This window comes from Euprymna scolopes, chromosome 18, assembly GCF_053919585.1.
Source record: "Euprymna scolopes isolate OS-2025 chromosome 18, ASM5391958v1, whole genome shotgun sequence".
Classification (NCBI taxonomy): domain Eukaryota; kingdom Metazoa; phylum Mollusca; class Cephalopoda; order Sepiida; family Sepiolidae; genus Euprymna; species Euprymna scolopes.
In genome coordinates, this window is record NC_136499.1 from 29,007,339 (window position 1) to 29,030,213 (window position 22,875).

General features: G+C 33.4%; 1 protein-coding gene across 34 annotated transcripts in view; it reads right to left on the reverse strand.

Moving 5' to 3' along the window:
* The window catches only part of LOC145297554 (serine/threonine-protein kinase mig-15-like), a 1,203,941-nt gene that overhangs the window by 671,332 nt on the left and 509,734 nt on the right, over positions 1-22,875 (reverse strand). The gene's annotated exons all lie outside the window — the stretch shown is intronic.

Consider the following 22,875-nt stretch of genomic DNA (forward strand, 5'->3'; position numbering starts at 1 on the left):
ATATTCCAACACAACTCAATTGATTTCGACATTATTTACAAGAAATGGAGAAGGAACCCTTACAAGTAAATAATGACAGGAAAAATAAAGAAAAAAAAAGAAAACAGCAGAAAGCAATGATAAATCAACAATGAGAACAGTTAATAAAACACACAATTTTAAAAGGGCTGACAACATGGAATATTTTGCAAAAAAACAATCAAGAGGGCTTAAAACTAAATCTATATTTCCTGTAAAGGAGTTTATTATGCAACAGATATAGGAGGGGGGCACAGCACACACGATCTGCTAAGAGTATAGATTATTCTGCAATACATCATCATATTCTGTTTAATGTTTGTTTTACATGCGTTGGCATATATTGGACTGGGATAACCGTCTTAATATTGAGCTTTTTAATCATTGTCATCATTTCAAATAGATATGTTGCAAATCTTCATTACAGAAACCAGCAGGGATACTTGGTGATGGATTCCAGAAAATAAAAAGTTTAAAACGTTGTATGCAATACAGCTCGGTTAAAATGCAACATTAAATCACGTTTAAAAAATTTACTAAAATCTTCTCTCTGCTGAAAGGAAAGAGGGGGGGGGGGCAAGACTCTTTTAAAGAAATTTAACAGGTGTAAATAGCATCACACCTCAGAAATATCGTCAAACTGAAAAAAATGATTTTTAGAAAAGAATCTAGAAGGTTTCTTTCTGCTCCTACATTTTGATATCAATTTTTTTTTTTAAAATAAATATTATAAAAATAAAATAATGTAATACTCTTTGCTATCAGAATAGGTGAGACGTGACTTGAGTGATAGAATGCAAACAATGATCGTGAAATTCATGTAACACCTTTTGACTGTGTTTACATACAGCTGAGAAAAACGGATCATGTATCCCCAATCGCACATGATCACATCTCTTCAAAATCCTGTGCATTGGCAAAAGGTGAAAGAAGAAAAAGATACAATCTCTGAGGCAATTTAAAACCAAACTTTAAAAAAATCTTCACTTATCATTGTTAGTATTTTGAACTGCTTATTTAGGATTTTTTTTTTTTTAAAGCAATATCTCCTCTCTATGTATTATCTATTTTTTTCAATTTTTTCAGTGGATGATTATCAAATGAACACTAGTCTCCATGATTATCAAAAAAAAAAAAAAAAAGATTTTTTTTTTTAAGTCAATATTTAAATATTTGTAGGTATAGCTCAGTTTCTAAGGCAATGTTCTAGTAAATCGATCACCGATTTTAGCACCACTCGACGTTTTTTAGGCCAAATTCACGAATTTAGCTTCTTTTTTTTTATTTATTTTCTTTAAATTCCTCTTTTTAAACTAATTTCTGGAAAAAGGCTAAACTTGTGAAATTTGGCCCAAAAACGTTGTGGTTCTAAAATGGGTGATCAATTTAATAGAATGCTGTGTCCGAAACTGAGCACCCCCTACAAATATTTAAATATTATCTTAATTAAAAAGAGAATTTTTTTCCATTCAATACTAACGGCTGAAAAAAAGATAAAATAAAAATATAAAAAAAAAGGATACCACTCCATACGTTCACAATTTTTTTATGAGCAGATCATAAAAGTACAAATTAAAAAATCTTTATCACATGAATCTATATCTTTTTAAATTTTGATCTCATTGTTTTCTTGCATGTCACCATGCACACTTTGTATATAAATGTTTTAAATAGTGAAAAGAAGGACCTTTTTTAAAATCTTATACATAAAAGCATAGAAATTTGGATTATTTGGACTATTGTTCATTCTTCAGGTATATCCTGTCAAACTCGCGAGTCTTTCTTTCTAACTCGCGAGTCTTTCTTTCTAACTCGCGAGTCTTTCTTTCTAACTCGCGAGTCTTTCTTTCTAACTCGCGAGTCTTTCTTTCTAACTCGCGAGTCTTTCTTTCTAACTCGCGAGTCTTTCTTTCTAACTCGCGAGTCTTTCTTTCTAACTCGCGAGTCTTTCTTTCTAACTCGCGAGTCTTTCTTTCTAACTCAGGATTTTGACGAGAATTTCGATTGACCACTTTATTTAATCCATGAATGTAGTAGTATACTCTCATCCACTCAACCATGACCGGGTACAAGTCTAAAATCATTTGGAATTGTATTTTTTGTATCACCCACACTGAGGATTGAACCTTAAACTTCCAGAAGAGTTTCACTTAGAACTTAATTTTACCTAGTACTTTATCGTTTACGCCATGGATCATTGATATTTTTTAATTTTTTTTATTACATTTTCACCCCAAACAAGGCACATTGCCACTTTGTTGTATGGGGCTACTATCAGGGACATAGGCATCAGAGGCACTGTGTAGGGAGTTGGACAGCAAGATGTTAGTTCACATTGCACTTGAACTTCTGCATGTCAGTACAGTTGGGGAAGCAAGGACCCGGAAGGGAATTCCAAAGTTTAGCGCTTCTGGGGAAGAAACTACTGGAGTAGAAGACTCTCTTACATCTAGGGATCTCTACTGCAAAGGGGTGGGATTTAGCTGCTTGTCGGGTTTTTCAGAGGTTTTTACGTCGAGGGGGTACAAGTGCCTGCAGTTCGTCAGAGTATTCACCGTTAAAGTACCTGTAGAACAGGCAGAGGGATGCAACATTTCGTTGATGGGATAGAGGCTGATGTTTAGATGACAGTTCAGGACCTATCAGATTGACGACTCTCTTTTGAACCTTGTTTAGGAGCGAGAGACTAGTGGCAGATGCACCAGCCCAAATATGATACATGGCGAATGGTGGCCTTATACAGGTATAGGATACTGTCGGGCGTTAGTAGCTTTCTAGCACGGTAGAGAGAACTTACCTTCTTCGCAGCGATCCTGGCGATACTCTCAATGTAATTGTTCCAACTCATGTTTCCTGTGAACGTTAGGCCGAGGAGTTTGAAAGAGGTACTTTCAGATAAAGAGTCATTGGTCATTGCTATTGGTGGTAGAGAAGGTTTATTGTAATTATTGAAGGAAACAAGTTTAGTCTTGGCAGCATTGAATGTGACCATCCATTTATGTCCCCATTCCACTACAGATTGGAGGTCATCCTCTAGTGTTTCTGCCATTTCTTTAGATATGTTTTCATTTGTTTTCCTGTTGTGTCTGTTATAGAGTGTGGTATTGTCAGCATATATACCCATCTCACAGACAATTTTGTCAGGGAGGTCATTTATGAATATTAGGAATAACAGAGGTCCTAGGATAGACCCCTGAGGCGCTCCCGCATTTATATCATATTGCCGAGATGTACGACCATCGAGGACAACCTGGATTTTTCTCTTATCTAAGAAGGATTTAATTATGTCATGTATTCTTCCAGTGATACCATATGATCTGATTTTCATGCCATACCCTATCATAAGCCTTAGATATATCTAGAGCTACCGCTTTACCCTCCCCCACTTTGTCCAGTGACTGGTATATACGTTCTGAGATTACAGTTAGGATGTCTGCTGTTGCCTAAATCCATATTGTTTGTCAGTCAGAAGTTTAGCATTTGTAAGGTGATGGACTAGAACTTGGTTAATTATGTTCTCAAATATTTGTCGAAAAGTGGGAGGAGGCTAATGGGGCGATAATTTACTGGGTCAGTTCTTTTGCCAGAATTCTTGAAAAGTGGTACTACAGAAGTAGTTTTCCAGCAGGCAGGAAAGCAAGATTCATTAAGGCATTTGTTGTAAAGTTTGAAGAGAACTGGAGCTACTTCGGCGGAGCACTTTTTTAATAGCACAGCCGGGATGAGATCAGGTCCACATGCTTTTGCAGTGTAAAGATTTCTTATGATAGCATGCACCTGAGAAGGGGTGATTTGCAGATCATCTAGTGTGGCGTCTGTCCTCAAAGAAAAGTCAGGGAGGGGGTGGTTAGAAGAGTCCAGTGTGGAGTTGGAGGCAAACCGACTGGCAAGCATGTTAGCCTTCTTGGTTGCTGAGCAAACAACCTCATGATTGTTGGATAGTGGGGAATTGTTGATTGCCCATTATTTACTACACTGTTGTAGATTTTCCAGAATTCGCAGGTTCCTAATTTCTGTGCTTCGATGCGTTTTTTGGTGGTTTCAGTAAATTCTCTCTTAGTTGTTGCTATTTTTTTCTTACAGTTACTTCTGGCTTCTATATACTTCTGCCTGTTTGAACTGGACTTATGTCGGTTAAATCTGTGGTATGCATGCTGCCTTTGCGCGATTGCAGCTGCACAAGTAGAAGTAAACCATTGGGGAGAGTGGGGCTTGCTATAAAATTTCCGTGTGGGAACATGTGCTTCAATTGCTGTTTTGAACCATTCAGTGGTCTCATTTGTGCACTGTTCAGCAGGAGGTGAACAGATATTTTGCCATGGGGCGTCTCTAATGAGATCCCTGATGGCTTCCCAGTTATAATATCTTGTTTTGAGCAGTGGCTCTTCAGTTTTGGCTCTAAAGTTTAGGGCTATTTCAACCATTACCACTGCATGATCGGCGTTCCCAAGTGGGCTGTGGGCATTAGTTACACAGTCATCGGGAACTGTGGTCAGAAACAGATCTAGAAGTGATGTGTGTTGTTCTTGCTGGTCTGGGAAACGGGTTGGAAACGTAACAATTTGTGATAGGAAATAAGATAGAGAAGTTATATGTAGTCATACCAGCTGCGTCTGTGTGAGTAGAAAATCCAAGCCAGTTGCTCTGGTGGACATTGAAGTCACCAAATACATGCACTTGTGCCCTAGTGTCGAAGGAAAGTGCTGTATCTATGCTGTCAGAGCCTTTGTTTATTAGGGTACAGTCCTGGGTCGAGGGAGAGTGGTAGAGAAAATAAAATAGCTAATGTTATGTTGCATGTTAAGTCTAAAGCACATAAAGGCTTGATCATCTGATTCTAGTTTAGTTTCTCTAGTCAAGGGGAGGGTGTTCCGAATATATACTCTAAGCCCGTGCATATGTCTGTCAGAGTGGGAGATATCCAGGCATGTTAAAGTAATTAGAGGGGATAGGGGAGTGTAGGTTAGTCTCACTTAGTGCTAAGATATTTATTGAGTTTGGGCCTGGTTTTAGCGTAATTTTTTATTGTACTGTCATGATTTTTTAAGAGTTTCAGTTTAAGTAAGGGGTGCTGAACAAGTTGTTATGCAGAATACCAGACATGCAACACAGGCAGGTAATTAGTTGTCCTTCCATCTACTAGGATTGTGGCCTCGGGATAGCCCACCGAGGATGAGTGTAGGGTCCCTTTCCATGCGCGACATGGCACTACAAACAACTCAGTATTATACAACTGTTGATGAAGCAGCCACTCTAAGCACTACCAAAGAGTTAAGAGCTCCTGTATTATCAGTTAGAAACAGCAGCCAGGAACTGTCTATCCGGTGCCCTCAACCCATCAGACGATGGTCAACCCAATCTACTTGTACTGGCATTATGGCATTCAAGCACTCCCAAGTGCCCAGTTTAAGGGACGGGATGTGTCGGGAGTGGGGAAAACAGCGTTCAGTGACCTAGTCAGGAAACAAGATCGACCACTGAAGGTCTGTCGACTCCCTGTGATTCGACCTCTATGCCTAGCCAATAGGCAAAGAAGGAGTATGGAAGCCGGGCGATAGACAGTGCCTACCTATTCCTTAAGCAGTTCATAGAAATTATTTGTACTATTTCGGCTACTGTTCTTATCCGAGGTGTTATTTTACTAAGAATAACACCCAAAGTGAGAATAGTAGTCCAAATAATCCAAATTATCAATCCTCATCTGAAAAATTCTGAAACAGAAATTATTATTAGTTGAGGATTTCTCAAGTCAGAGTTAGTTGCTAAAGTTGTTAACTTCATAGCTCTGACAAGTAAATCAAGACAATGTTCATGTTAGCAGCAACTTTTGTTTATAGCAACCAAATTTTAAATAAAGAGCGGGTGGAGGGGGGGTCTCAGCTTACATGATAAATTGCACAAGAGAAATAGTTTCATTTATAAAAAATAATTTAAATTATTTACAGGTTGTAGACTCTTGTTAAAAAGAAAAACAAAAAAAACAAATAAAACAAATCGTTTTGAAAATAATAAAATAAAACAAAGTTTTGAAAATATTTTTTTAGCTAATTTCTCTCTCTCTCTCTCTCTCTCTATATATATATATATATAGAGAGAGAGAGACGTATAGCGCAATGGTTAGAAACTCCGAATGTCGTTTGGGCGAGGTTTCGATTCTGGCTTGAGGTAGTTGCTTGTCTAGCTGCAGTGATGAGCTGTGAAACAGCGAAAGTACTGTATGTGGATGACTATAATGCTCCCTATCTTAGGTTGAGCATTTGGGAAGTGATATACAAATTACTATTAGCGTATGAAGCGATACTTGTGTAAACAAATTGAACTAAGGTATTTGGACAATATCAAAACATTCACTGCCCGCATAGCAGCAGCCATATAGTGCAACAGTTAGAAGCTCTGACTGTCGTTTTGGGCAATTGATTTTCGATCCTGGCTTTAGGTAGTTTCTGGTCTAGCTGCACTGATGAGCTGTGAAACAGCAAAACAGTACTGTATGTGGATGACTATATATATATATATATATATATTTTTTTTTTTTAAATAAATATTTAATATTCACAGACGTATTTTTCATGTTCACTAACAATAGCCAGTTTGACTAGATATAATTGTTCTGCCAATCATACGATTCAAACGCTAAACTCCAGTCACCATTAACTATTATTTAACACCCTAATCAATGAGAGCGGTATAACAGACACGTGAAGGAAGAGAGAAGTAAACCTTATTTATTTTTTATGAATATAGTAAGCTTCCAAGAGTATTCTGTCTCGCAAGAAGAGAATATCGCATTATTGTTGAGATAGAAGATTTAAATATTTTTCTCAGAGTACTCACTGCTTAAAAGAGCTTTATATAATTGTTGCTTTCATAAATATTCAATATCCACTAATCATCAGTGCAATGATTTGGAAAAAGTTATTTTCAAATCTCATTGGTTTAGATTTGATAGAAATAGAAATAATAAAAAATTGTCTTGCTGCTTTACAGGCTCTTTAATAAGTGGCACCAGAAAAAGTATAATCTTGAGTTTTCTTTCTTACTGTTGCCTTTCTGTCTTTCCAGTTGCCTTACCAAGACTTGAGAATCTAGTCTACCATATTTCAACCATAGTTGAGGTTAGAACAGATGGATTCATACTTTCCGTAGGTGTATCACTGAAATTAAACAAAACTTGAACACCAAACTCTTGAGCTTGTATCAATAACAAACTGCATTGTCACTTTCTAAAACCAACAGTTGATGAACTATTATTCCCCCCCCAAAAAAAAAGTATTTGCAACCACGACGACAAGTGTATAAATTTTTAATAAAGTTGAAGTCAAAGAAAGCAAAAAACAAAAAACAAAAAAAAACAAACAAGAAATAAAAATTTTGGCTCTCCATCAAGTTTTGCTAATTTCCAACTTCCTTCCAATTAACAAAAGACTATGATTATTCAAATTATGAAAAAAAAAAAAAAAAAAAAAAAAAAAAAAAGCCAACTATTTTTCAAAATATTATATCCAATCATTTTTAGCCAGACTTTTTTCATTTTATGTGTACGATTCTAATACGACTAGGAGTGCAGTTGTTGGCATTGCAATTCTCCTATGTCAAAACAAATTATTTATTGACCAATGATGTTGCCCATTTGAACTTCATAAATACAGTTACTATCAACTAATCTTAATTAAGTCGCTTCCTCGTTCCGTTAAAAAGTATTATTTTTGCAAAAGTTTAATTTGTAAGAAAAAAAAACAAAAAACAAAAAAAAAAGCAATATTTATCTCAGACGAACCAACTTGACTCTTAATAACCTTATTCTTGGAGGATTCATCTTGATACTATTTTCTGAGAATATAAATATCTGTTTTGAGATATGTGTGTGTGTGTGTGTGTGTGTGTGTGTGACTGGTTCTTGTTAGTTCACTGAAGTTAAGCAACATTGAGTCTGATCAGTACCAGTTGGGTGACCAATTTTGGAATTCCAGGCACTGTTTTATAGGAGGACATCGACACCTCCCTTCAAGAGTTGCAAAATCCTCACGTCATCATCTCCCCTAACAGAGATATACATGCAACTGGGGACCGATTGTGAATTTCATACTCCCATGGAACTTCCTCTTTTGGAATAAGCTGGCTAAACCCGCATAGGGTAAGTGCCGTTTCCATTTTTCTTTCCATATGTGTGTGTCAAAAAATCTCAAAACTGACTATCGCCAAACCGGAAGAGGCAAAGGTTTAAATTAAGGCTAGTCAATCAAAAAGAGGGGATCACTTTCGAAAATATTGGTGGAAAAAGCGACCCCACCCTGTAGAGAAGTGCACAGTTAAGAGTGAAGGGATTAATGTTTTTAGCTAATTTTTCGATATTTGTCGTCTGAAGTGTCAAGCCTCAAAACGATACAGATCTCGCAAAAATCCATTGCCTCTGTTAAAAGTTTTAGGCAGACATACGTACATACATTTAAACAGACAAGTGAGATTTATATTATAGACTATCAGGGGTGCCCGGCGTTGCCCAGGTGTTTTGGAAGTGTAAAAGAAAAAAAAAAGTTTTGGTAGGAAGGTGGGCTCAAAGCCGAAGCCTTGACGTGAAGGTGGAAAAGAAAGGGAAAAAAACCTGACATCTTACCCCCTCGGCCACGAAGGAAGAGTGACTGAAAAGCATTTGAATTTAAAACTTATGTCACTATTACGCTGAATTCTATTTATGCATAGTATCTACATTCTGCATAATTGCATAGAATTTAAGATGAAAACATTCTAACATAGACTTTCATATATGTGTGAGAAAAATCTGTACGAAAGTCCTCTTTGAATATTTGGCTTATAAAGTTGAAATTTGATATATAAAGTATTTGGACCCACTTGGACACACTTTCGATTTGGCTTTTAGCCTGCGAAAATTGTTGTTAAGAGGTCAAAAGTGAAAACAAAACAGTTTACCTTGGCAAGGTAAATGGTATAAAACATTACTCTTATTACTTTTAAGCACACTCCAAATTGAATATTCATAACTTAAAGTTGCTTTAATTTCTAACCTTTCGAATCCATCTTTCAGCTGATGACACTGGAGAGATAAATAACGAATAAGGCTAAACCATTAAAAACATTCTTGTTTCGATTGTAGCGGATGGTACCCAAGTCGTTTTTTTCTAACTTTTTAAATCATTACTATATATTGAATAATCAATAGAGAACTGGCTCTATAATAATTAATAAGAAATCTGCACGAATTAAAATATAATATTTATGCTTATTTCACTACCGGGCCACCTGTAAGTAATTGCTATAAAATTCAGAAGAAAAAAATAAATAAATAAATATATATATATATATATATATATATATATGTGTGTGTGTGTGTGTGTGCATGTATGTATGTATTAAATCTACTGTCGTGATGTGGATCAATTTCGCAATTCATATCACTATTATAAGAAATAGAAAGAGGAATTATTTGCCTTGACATTTTTTTTTTTAAAGATTCCTGGTCACCACAGACCCAGCTAATGTTTTGTTATCCAAGTCTGGAAGGAGAAACTAGTAATTTATTTCACCCCCTTCTCTTTCAAAGAGATTTTTTAAAATTTAATTTCCCTTTTATTCAGAATTCTGAACATCTTTTTTTTTCCTCCAGAGATTTGTATTAATTTTTTTTTTTTTTCAACACAAAACCAACAATGGCAGCGTAGAATTATGAAGACTAGTTTTTATCTTCAGTAAGTAAATTTAACAAAGAAATTATATTAAAAATTACAAGAAAGTACAAAAAAAAAAAACTTTGTTTGGGAGAGGGTGTATAAAATTAGGACTACACTAGTAAGATTTAAAAGATTGGAGAAATGAATAAATTTGTCATTTGCAAAACATTAGTGCTTTAAGCCCCCCCCCCACTCTCCTCCAACAAAGAACACTGTAATAAAATGATTTCACCAGTTACTTCATTAGTGTTAATAGGAAGCTCTCTGCTTGTAAACAAACAAGCAAGTTTAGCACTGTAAAAGAGGTGGGCAAGTCTCTATATAAATGAGCATTTCATGAGGTCGTTTATGGGTAGCGATTCTATGGGCCTAAGTTATGGCTATAGATTCAATCCCTGGCTAGGGATGGATGCTAGTCTAGTTGCACTGATGAGCTGTGATACAGTAAAACTACTGTATGTGAATAACATATATATATTACTTTATTTAAAGGTAAACAGTTATATTTGGTCGTGACTAAATGTAACTTTACCTTTGAATACAGAAAAAAATATTTTGCTCTTGTTATCGAGCACTATTCAATAACCTCGTTAAGTTCCTACTTTTGAATATCTCAAGTCTGGATACATAGATTCTCTTTTTATTATTATAGTCTTGTACACTTTTTTCGATGTACACTCTCTGATAAAGAGAAGGGGGTAAAAAATGGTGGAAGAGTTAACTCTAATGTTTTGTATTTGTTGAAGAGTTTCACAATGTTTGCATTAAAACAGAAAGTGTTGAATATCAATGATAGAGCTTATGTCAACAGTTCATGGTGATGGGCAGTTTCTCATCCTCAGACTATGCCTAAGAACTTAACTTGCTACTATCTCTGCACTTACTTGTATGCGTGCTTACAACTCATACATAGGTTTGTTTTACTACACAGATTCGAAAAAGTTGTCAAAAGAACAAATATATAACAAATAAATGTTATCAAAGGCAAGAACTTATTTTTCTACCTAACTGGATAAGTTTTTAGTGTTTTTATTTAATGTAACATGTTTAATTGGTTAAAAAAAAAATGCAGTGTTTATCGGTATATTTGAAAAAGGCAAATGGCTGCTAGCTTGCTATTTAATACGTTAAGTTTAACATGTTAAGTTTCGGAAAATGAGACCAAACTAAAAAATTATATAAAATACTGACTTGAAAACGACTATGTTATAGTAAACTGAGACAGCCCCCTCAATAGTGTTCCACGGACAAGTAGTTCTAGTAAAGAGCTTTGCTCATGGAGTTTTAGTTTAGTTTTAGGCAGATAGAGAGTAAGGGAAATTGTTAGCAGTTGCTGTAGCTAGATGAGTATTTGTTACAAATGTTTTGCAGGGTTGGAGGCATAGATTGAAGCACAATTAAGCACCTGCCATGAAAATAATGATAGAGCAGACTATATAAATCGAAGTTTTCTGGGTGTGCTAGGTATTCCCCCTACACCAAAAAATGGTAGATACATCAGTCAGTATTTATATAATGTTAATTATTATCTTATTCCTTGGTGACAATGTCCATCATGAATAACAAGTCTAAATGCGCTTATCTTTTTGAAGTATTCTGTTATCTTTAACCTAATCTGACCCAAAACTGTCCATGGGAGAAAGAAATACACACAGAAGCCCAATCTGGATATAATTGGATATTGTGTCCCTGCAATCGATTACATTTTACAGTCACCAGCCAGCATTCTCAAAGGGCAAAATTGTAGCAGGAGAAATGACAACTAATCTTCGTCCAGCTTTTAATGTATGGCCAATATAAAAACAAAAAACTTAGCCTTTGATATGTAAGCTCTCAAATGAGAAGCGATTAGTTAAGGCAGAAATGCACATCTTTCAATTAGAAACATTCAAAAAGAAAACAAGAATGGATATTCTGAAAATGCGTCCACTCAGTCTATGCATTTAATAATGCGTCCACTCAATCTATGCATTTAATAATGTGTCCACCCAATCTATGCATTTAATAATGCGTCCACTCAGTCTATGCATTTAATAATGTGTCCACCCAGTCTATGCATTTAATAAATGACAGACTGACATTCATATTATTTCTAATTTTAAAATTACAGGCCAAAGTAAATTATTTTTTTCAAATAGAAAGAAGACAAAGAAATGCTATCTCAATAAAGGAGAGTAACAAAAGAAAAAAAAAACTTCATTTCAAACTGAAAATCGACAAAAAAATTGCCATTTAAAACTGAAGAGTAGCAGAAAAAATGCTATTTCAAATGGAATGATAACAAAAAATGCTATTTCAAATGGAATGATAACAAAAAATGCTATTTTAAATGGAATAACAAAAAACTGCTATTTCAAATGGAAGGATAAAAAAAAAATACCATTTCAAACACGGTGACAGAAAAAAATGCTGTTTCAAACTGAAGAGCGACAGAAAGATGTGACTTTTAAATCTGAATGTTAAGTAATGAAAATACGGTACCTAACTGAATGGGGTGGTGACAGACGGTCGGATCTCCACCCTTCTAAGGATATAGATGCACATCTAAAAAAATGAATATAAAGAGAAAAATATAGAACAAAAAAGGACTCTGCAAGTGCATAAATGGACAACAAGAGAAGACACTTTTGAATAATTCAACAAGGGATTTTCGTTGTTGAAGGAAACAATATGAACAACTGATGCGGGAAGAACCATTTATCTCTTACAGTAATCCATTCTGTACTAAAACAGTTCTTATGAAGCCCCCCCCTCCTCGTTTATATTATTTGGTTATTACAGATTTTCTGACTAAATTATAAGTTTGTGGCCTTATAGATGAGGTAATTGCTTACTAAAACACTGAAATAAAACATGATCAGTAGAGATGAGAAATCATTGTTTTTTTTTTTTTATGTAAGAGTCTGGATTTTTTTCAGTCATCTTTGAGATAGAACTACAACTTTTGTAGGGGTCAAAGTTCATTTATTTATTTTTTTATATAAAACAAATTAGACTACAAAGTCAGAATTTATCTTCTTTCTCTACATTGGATAAGTGGAATATTTTTATTTTGAACTAGCGTGTGTGTGAGTGAGTGAGTGAGAGAGAGAGAGAGGGGGGGAGCTTTTTAGGCCAGGTTGTAAAATATGCTTAAATATATTTTTTAAAAGATTTTGTATTTATTATTACAGAGCCAATTCTCTATTATATATTATATTGTACTTAATATATAGTAATGATTTAAAAAATTAAAAAGAAAATGACTTGGGTGTCATCAGTTAGAATCAAAAGCAAAACATTTAGTGCTCCAGCTGTGTCTCTAACTGGTGTAGCTATCGAGAGATAGGCAAGAAAGATTTAATATTAACTGACTGAGAAATAAATTAAATTTGGGCATGCACATAAGTAAAAATATGTCGATAAACTGAAATAAACATTTTGCATTTCAACTTGCCAATATGTCTGTACATGTTATCCATCCATCCAAACAAAGATTTTACTCGTTATAAACCATCCTTGGTGTATGATTACTATTTCCTATTAATTTCAGTGTTATGTGACCAGTAGTTTAAAAGTTTATTAGTTAAATATGTACACATTGGCATATATCTACTGTTTTATTTATACAGATTAAAAAAAAAAATCATGCTTTTCAGATTTCATAAAAGATCAATTAACTCCAAAGAAACTTCAATTGATATATAACAAACAAAAAACACTGAAGGGAAAATATGCCTTCATCCATTATAAATATTTGGATAGATTATTGCAATCTATAATAGAAATGTGATGCATGTCTCTCCAGGATTGTAATAGAAAACAAAGCCCTATACTAAGATAAAACTATTTTGACGACATGGATACTATTATAAGTATAAAATTGGTTACACCATATTGTAATCAAATTGGTGCTACTTCATGCAAACAGTAACACTTGTGTGCAATAAATTAACTCTCAATTTCACTTAATAATGAATTATTTACAATGGAAATTTCATTATTTGTTATGTTGCTTTATGTGTCTCCATTTTATATTATAAAAAAAATGCATAGTACATGGCATTAATACAATGTTCAGATTCTGTTAAACATTTCATCTAATAGGTCCTAAAAAAATGCTTCTTGATTGACTTTTTACTATTATTTCTGAATTCATTTTCTTCCATACTGAAATGCCTCACACTATTCATGTTCATAATCCGTTAAACTTGTTCAAAAATATATTACTCTATTAGCAAAAACATTTTTTTCATCAATTATTTAACAGATCTAGTTTTTTGAAATTTGCCTTGACAATAATTTTTCAGAGTAGAAATATAAATTACCCACCCTAGTTAGAAGCATAATTATTTGGAAAGTTTTAATTAATTCACTCCTTTAGTAAAGTAATTAACCCTAAAAACACCAATTTTTCAACTTTTTGGTCCTTAAATTAAATGCGATATTCTTTTACCTCTATTATTGATAATATAAATGAAAAAAATCTTCTTGGATTGTCTTAATGGAGATAACATTGTTTAAGAAACACTTTTGAATCTTATAGAGAGGTTCAATTTTTTTTATTTGTACTTTACTATTGCATAACCCACAGAAGGGGGGAGGGATATACCTTTAAACAAACAACCTCAACCCCTAGCATTCTATACAGATAAATTGCCCTTCCAAAATGTTATAGGCGTTACTATTTTGAAAGTTTCAATTAAATCATCTGTCATCTCTATAGTAAAGTAATTAATCCTAATTTTTTTAACTTTTCTTTTGTTGGGTTACTATGGTCATTTACACACTAATATTATTTTGAAAGTATTATTTTACAATTTCTCTTCTCATGAGTAGTTTTCAAAAGGACACTGTGCTCTATCATTAGATGACCCCCAACAGGGATGATATGTTATAAAACAGACAAGCCCAACCCCCTTAACAATATCTCTACAGATAAATTACCCTTCCAAAAAGATGATAGGTTTTCAACCAGAAAACGTTTATCGTACATGATTTTCTAATAGAAATGTTTCTATTCTCATATGTCTGCAACATGATTGACACTTCCTGTGAAAAGTAATGTCAGTCAAATGAGTTATTTCTTTTTCACTGTAAATTCCAACTCTTTCAATACTTTTATTATTAATCAATAAAAATAGACGATTCCATTATTTATGAAATTGCATGCGAACGTCAGTTAAATCTTAAATGATGGTTTGTTTAAAATTAATAAAATAATACTTTTAAAAATTATGTTTATTTTTACAAATGCAATAAATCATTACGAACTAGAGTTCTTAAAATCGTGTTTCAAAACAACTATTTATAGCAAACGAAAGCAAACCCCATCATTGAGACATTTAAGTTTCTGGCCTTCATGTGACTATATAAGTTTAGAATTGTAAACTGTATCCTAGAGACTTGTGAGTTCAATCCTTGATAAAGGGACTTAAAAATTAATGGATACAGATATTTAAAAAAAAAAATTTAAAAAAAGGCATGGCATGCAAAATGAGAGCAGTTTATTTTGAATAAAAGGTTGGGCTTGAAAGTCTCAGAAAGCTACAGACTATGACAAAAACAAGGCTGATAGCCATTAGTTGCGTGCTCTCATGTAATGAATGAATGCGTGAATGTAGGATTGACATGAAATTCTTAAAGATAAACTAAAATGACCGAAAAATGGGCTGAAATGACTTAAATAAATAAAAAGTAAATGACTTAGAATGACTTTAATGAAATTAAGGATGAATTGAATGACCTTAAGAATGACTTGAATGCTTAAAAAATAACTGGAATCCTTCAAAAACAACTTGAATGATCTGGAGAATGACTTGAATGGCTTTGAGACTGACTGGTTGTAAAGTGAGTGATCATTTTACATTAAATTAATACAGAAAAGTGATCCCCCAATTTATATCATAAAGTTACAAACATAAGTACAGCATGTAGTAAGAACAGATACTACACTTTGATATTGGCCAATAGGCCAAGAAAAGCTGTATTTATTTGCTCCCCCACCGAGCAAATTAGGCACAAGGCCGATTTTTAATGTGAGGAGTGAAAGGGAAATGGGGACCAACTCCCCAGGGAGTAGGGGAGCTGGATAGTGACGACTGGTATGAAGGATTGCCCCTACATTGATCAAGGCCTTATATGTGGGATTTCCCCCACATATGGTCTTTGCTTGTAGTATCTGCCGGAAAGATACTACACTTTGATCTTGGCCAAAAGGCAAAAAAAAAGCTTTAAAAGCTAAGAACAGCATTTATTAACAACAGACCTTTGATCTTAACCAAAAATGCCAAAGCACAAAAGTGTTACGGACAGACCAACCGACCGAGTGACTTATAGTCGCTTGCATGCGACTAAAAAACATTCCAAAGGAAGTTGGTGTGTGTGCGTGTGTGTGTGTGTGTGTAACATTATATTTAGCAAGCGTCACATGAAATTGTTCCAGATTTGAAGCAATAAATAAAACCTTTTTTTATACTTAAATAAATGCAGCCCCACCATTTAATTATGTACTGTCATAAATACATGGTTTCCTTTCATTGTTAGTTTGATCTATGCAAAGAAAATGGGGAAGACTGAAGAGTGTAAATACCGAAACACTAAAAAAAAAAAAAAAAAAAAAAAAATTAATATTTACTTCTTTTCCAACGAGATTGGAAGGTGGAGATTGAAAACCGGTAATAATCAAGACAAACAGGTGGCATAACTATGAAAAAGTGTATTAGCAAAATTATGTTACAGAAGTACACGTCATGATTCTTAGGTCCATAATTGACACTAATTACTATCCAATAACGTGTCCAATGTAACTATATTTATACTCTTGAAATGGTATAACAGCTTATGCCATAATAAAAAAAGCTAGCATGCAATAGCCGTAACAATAAGCCAACATGCAATAGTCATGTAAACTCTAACACACACACACACACACACACACACACACACACACACACACACACACACACACACACACACGTTGCCATTCCCTGGTGGGTGAATGTTTAAGGAAACTTTCACAAAACTTCAAATGTGCATTATTTAGAAGCGTTGTATAGGTTTCTTAGATCAACAAACATTCCAGAGTTCAAAAAGATGCACCTGAAGAGAATGAGAAATTACATAGGCTGAAACATAAAAATACCCACAGCGATGAGAATAGTAGTCTGAAATATTCAAATAATTTAAATTATCCATCTAAAAACATCCAAAACATATATTCCTAAAATGCCTTAGAATAAACACTAAATTTATTATTATTATTATTATTATTATTATTATTTTATAGTTACCATTTGTCATAATTGTTTGGCAGGTAAACAGTTAAAATATCTGAATGTTTATCTCATTTAAACCTGCTTCTCCATGCTACCATAGAGCTCATTTTGTCAGCTTTATTTTGCTTGAAATTTCAATGCAAGTTCAACATTCGATTGATCTGTGCGTAGAATGTTTGTGTTCTGGGCATGGCCAAACTAGAGGTTCTTCCCTTACAAGGCAACAATGTGTTTTGTGCTTCTAAGCTTTAAACCCTTTAATGTTTGCTAAGTTCCATTTATGTCGGCTTCAAAGAGACCATAACCGCCAGAGATGTCATGATAAAAATCAAAAGTTATTAGTTTATAGATTAGATTTGAAATGTAATGGGATAATTCTAGCTTGAATGAGTGCACATGATTGTCTTTTGTTTATGAACATTTAAAAGGGAAAGGGGAAAAACAGTGAAGGGTGGAGAGGGGAATAAAAGACGGGGGGGGGGGTGAGAACGTAAAAGAGAGAGTTACTATGGTTGTGTGTATAGTAGAATGTAAAGTACATTGTGTTTATCAGAAGATGTGTAGGGATTGTAGTATATAAATTTTAGAGAGAGATGGTGGATGGCATGATTGACAAAAGGCAGTGGGTATGTGTGGTATTGGGAGGTAGGATGTATCCATAACATTTATTCAAAAAGACAAGAGGAAATTGGTTGAGAGGTAAGGGGGAGGGGGGTACATCAATACAAACTAGAACGTTTTTCAAGCAATAAAATGTAAAATAAATAAATAAAAAGAAGAGGCAATGATGGATGTGGAAAAGATGAAAATATGACTTTCAGGAAATGTAGGGACAGGGATTATTCCTAATATGAAAACAAAAACCTATTATTTGATTCAAAGTTCTGATTTTCTTTAATATCAATAAAAATTGTGTGACTATATACTTTTTGTAGCCCCGTCCATAGAGACAAGGGATACCCTAGGAAAGGGTTTCTGCGCAATGGAGAGTTTATAGTGAAGCAATGGTTGCACAATCCATAACATCACTTCTGACCTTGCACTGTCCAAATCTAATGGCAAGTACAAATTCAATGTAGATATAAGTTCATATTTAGAGGTTGTCTCTCTATGCAGGAATACAATTGAAACCAAAGCCCTATATCAAGATCAGACATACTTTTAAAGGAAAAATCGTATGTAGAATCCAATGGTAATATTTACTTTTATATTTTGGGTTTTACAATACCGCATGGTGGAGATGCAAAATTTATAGAAATTAGAACTAATAAAAATGATATATCTATTTGAAAGCGGGAGTACACAGAGTGAAAGGGTTCTTCACCATTCCCAAGCAACATTGTGACTGTCTTCTAGTAAAGATATGCTTATTCAATGGAAATAATTGTCGCCTTCATGAATAAAGCAGCTATCCATGAAGAGAATAAATAGAGCATCTTCACTCATGGCCAATGAATGACAATATCATAGGATTGATTAAGTTATATACAACACAAGTGTTTGATGCACAAAACTTTGTGTTTATCATCTGTTAGCTGATATGATTATTTGTTCATTCCCAGAAAGTTGTTTGTTATTTACTTTTTTATAATTTTGCGACACGTCAACCTTTTCCAGGTTTAATGCTGAATCAATACGTAATGCAGAGAATTTGTTTCGTTTGTATGTTTTACAGCATAACTTTTTTTTTTTTAAATTTGTTTTTACTCTTGAATGAAATAAAAACACTATCCAAAACGATTCATTCATTATATTCACGTTTCTGTTTTATGACTTTTGATTATTTAATTCTGAAACACTACTCATTGTATGTATTGTGAATGAATAAAAATGGTTATCTTAACAATACCGAAGATGAAAATTTCTGTATTCATAAATTCCCAAACAATATTAATATTACATTGAACACTATCGACTCACAAAATTTGAACTTGACCTAGCTGGTGCCATAGCCATTATATATATTATGGCAACAACACATCCTAAATATCATAAAAAATGAAATTAACACCACAAAAGCACACATCCATTGTGTTGTATTTATTGTAATGTTGATAATGAGACAAAAATAATAAACAAAAAAAAAAATTAAAAAAAAAAAAACGAAAAATACTATTTCTTAAGAATGCTAAAATTGCTAGAAAACAAAATATTTTGGTTCTGTTTGTGGAATATTATTTGTAAATATAAAAAAAAAATGGTTTAGTGTGAAAATATTTGCAAGAAGAGAAAAAAAGGAGTGATATCTGGAAAGAATTGAAATTTATAATTATTGTGAATAGAAAATTAAAATTGTTTTTTAACGATAATAATTAGCAACCTTATAAAAATAGAACTTATAATGAATTGATGATTTAAAAAAAAAAATAGTATTCAATGGTTCATTATAACCTGAAGCATTGTTTGAATAATGTCATTCTTATAATTGTATCCAGTGTAAACAGTTTTTTTTTTCTTTTCACTTTTTCAAAAGTAAACTCATTTTTATTATTATTCTATCATTAGGTTTTTTGTTTTTATATTTCATTGTTACTTTTTTGTTATTCTATTGCTAGAATGGGAACTACAATACCTATTCTGTCATAAAATGACCGTGAAAAATGTAATGTTCTGAATAAATTAATCAATAAAAAGAAAATAAAGAAACCTTCATATAAAAATAAAATGTATTTCTCGTTAAACAATGAACTTTTGACATCATAATCATTTAAATTAGCTTCATAAAAATGGCCATTTATTGCAAGTTACCACAAATAATGCTCACTTATATATATATATATATATATATATATATATATATGATGATTGCAACGTCTTGTCAGACGAGTGCCACTCCCTCAGACATTTAAAATCCATGAGCCCAAACGTCTGAGGGAGTATCTATACAAATATGATGTTACAGAGTCTTAGCTTTGTACGACAGCTAAGTCTCTCTCTCGGTTCAAAATGTTGAGATCCAGCAACAAGCAAGAGCAAGATAGCCAGCAACAAATTAAACTGCAGACCAGCTTAATGCGGGTACTGGTCTTCCGCTTTATGGTTTTTTAAATCAGAGATTTGCTTCTCCTAGAAAGGTTGCCTTCACCACGGCTTACGGGAGCCCTCTCTACCCCAATACACATATACACACACAAATATACACGGTGCTAGTTGGCCGTTGACCCAGAAAAAGAGTTCATTCGCCCTTTGAAAGGTCTTGTTTTTAATCCTTCAGGGAGACTAGCCACCCTCCTCACCAAACAAGTCTGGTGGGGGAACCAGTTTAGTCGCCGGTGACCCGACCATGAAGCAGGTAGTACTGGGTTACATGGTACCAGTAGCATATGACATATATATATATACACACACACACACTAGAAGATGTACTCGGTGTTGCCCGGTATTAAACATAATGCTAAATTCCTTAAAAAAGATGAAAGAACCCGAGATATGTGCATGCAGGTACTATGTTTTTTCTAAACAGTTCACTTCTTACCTGAGCTGAGATCGAAACCAACACCTAAAGACTGTGAATTAAGTATGATAATTATTAAACCAGCTTGACATGGTCTTTAGTAGAGGTTTTCAAACCTCGTGAAACAGTTGACAAAAAGATAATTTTTCAATTCTGATTCCTTAGCCTTTTTTTCCAAGAAAAACTGATTAAAAAGTTTTTCCATGTCTTAATACTTTATTTACCATACAAAAAGTAAGTTAACTGCCCTAAAACGCTTGAATGGCTCAAAATGAGGAATCATTTTACACTAAATTCTAAAATAATTTTTGCTTATCTTTCATTAAAGTTTTTAAAGGTGTTCATACATAATTGTGGAATCACATATTTTGGAGACGTCGTCAGATAGGGGGGGGGGTTAACAGAAGGTATTAATTTACAATAATATCAAAGAAATATTGCAATATATTCGTTTTTAAACAGTCCTAGATTTAGATTTCAGTTTTTTGTACATAAAATGCATTATAATGGATACATGGCATTTTTAAGGAATTGCAGCATATTTATGTGAATTTACTGCAGATTATTTGAAAACCATTAATTTTTTTTTTTTTTTTTTTTTTTTAGATTTTCAGTAGCATATTTTGATTATTTGCACAAAAATACACTTAAATGGCAAATTTCATTGCTTAATTTTCTGTTTTAACAAAGATATAGCATGTTTGCTGAAAAAGTAGTGTAAAAAATGTGACAAAACACATATGGTCTTAAAGAGAGGAAAAATATCCAAACGTGTAAGGCGCAAAAATAGTAATAACTTCCTCAATTTTAATCAGATTTAAAAAAATTTTTAAAGATTCTTTCTTAGATCACCAAGCTTTTTCTATGTATGCCATTATTGAAATATTTTAAGCCATTTCAATTTTTTCACGTGTATTGCTAATTTAACACAGTACTAGAATCATACTTATTTCAATTCGGATTTCAAAAGTTTTAGCGAGGCATATAACCACACATATATTCATTCACACCAACAGACATCTCTCCTTGATATAATAGATAACTAGGAATAGCATAAATTTAATACTGCTACCTAGTTATAGTTGATGGAATGGGATCACTCTACACTCATAGATTAAAGAAAGGGTCCGGTCATAAATTCAGGGATTTTTTTTTGTTTTTTTTTCTATGGAAATCACTCCAGACACGGCACATTAAGTACCTTGATATAAGGAGCTTAACCCCCCCCCCCCCCCACACACACATAAACAAAACCTCATGGTCAAAAATCAGCTAATGACAAGTATGAGATTGAGTAATTCTGACCCAGACAACAGCAATTCTTCCCCATTTGTCATAAATATCGCTCATAGCATGTGAGAACTAAAGAAAAAATAAAGTGAGAGTAACGATGCTGCCGAAAGTGAAGTCAGTTTCGATTCCCCAAATTAAACTAAAATGCCCGTTCTTCATTTAATATGTCTCTTTCACATACAATGTGGGCTGTATGTTGGCCATGGCAACACAAAATCTAATTTTCTCCATTAAACCATCATTTATTAGTTTCCACGTGCTATCGATTCATACAAAGTTACATTTCGAGCAAATTTTGTGACAGCCCCAACCCCATTCACGACATGGGGTGTCTATTCCAAAAGCCGTTCTTTGGGGGTGTCCATTCCAAAAACCGTTCTTAATATGAGGAGGTTGGTGGTTGAACAACAACAACAACAACAGTCGTACTATAATTTTATACTTTATATTTTCAGAGTGATTTTTCCTCACTCACCTCTTTCTCATATTTGGACAGACACATGAAGAAAGTGAAAAGTTACATCGCCCAAAATGTGAATAACAACAAAAATGAGCATGCTATTAAAAAATAATCCAAATTATCAATCTTTATCTCAAAAATTCAAAATTCAACAGACCTAAGGCAGGGTGGGTAGGGATGGTATTTTAAATATATAATTGAATACAACATATCCAGCACACCAACATTAATTTAATATTGCATACCTTTGTTTAAACCAACACCAAGAAAAAATGTAAATTCTATATTATTTGTTTAAGATCAAATCAAATTTCTATTTTCAATATCAGGAAAGAGAAAATATCCTCCATTTTGAATGAATCTCACCAAAAAAATCAGGGAACAGAAAATGAACCCACTGTCAAAATAAATTGGCTATACATAAAATACCTCATTGCTGGAAGAATTTGATAGCAAATAAAAGATCAGAAAAAAAAAAAAAAAAATGGCATACTGGTAGTAATAGTTCAATCTTCAAAATATATTTAAAAATATCAACAGCAAGAAAAAAATAAACTAATATTAAGATACTTCAACCCCCTCTGCCATTTTGAAACAAGCAAATCTAAACAGTTATTTAGAGGCTTTAAATATTAAACAAACAAACAAAAAATAAATTTAAATGTTTATTTTTTGCTATGTCTATATAAAAGCATGACATACGACTAT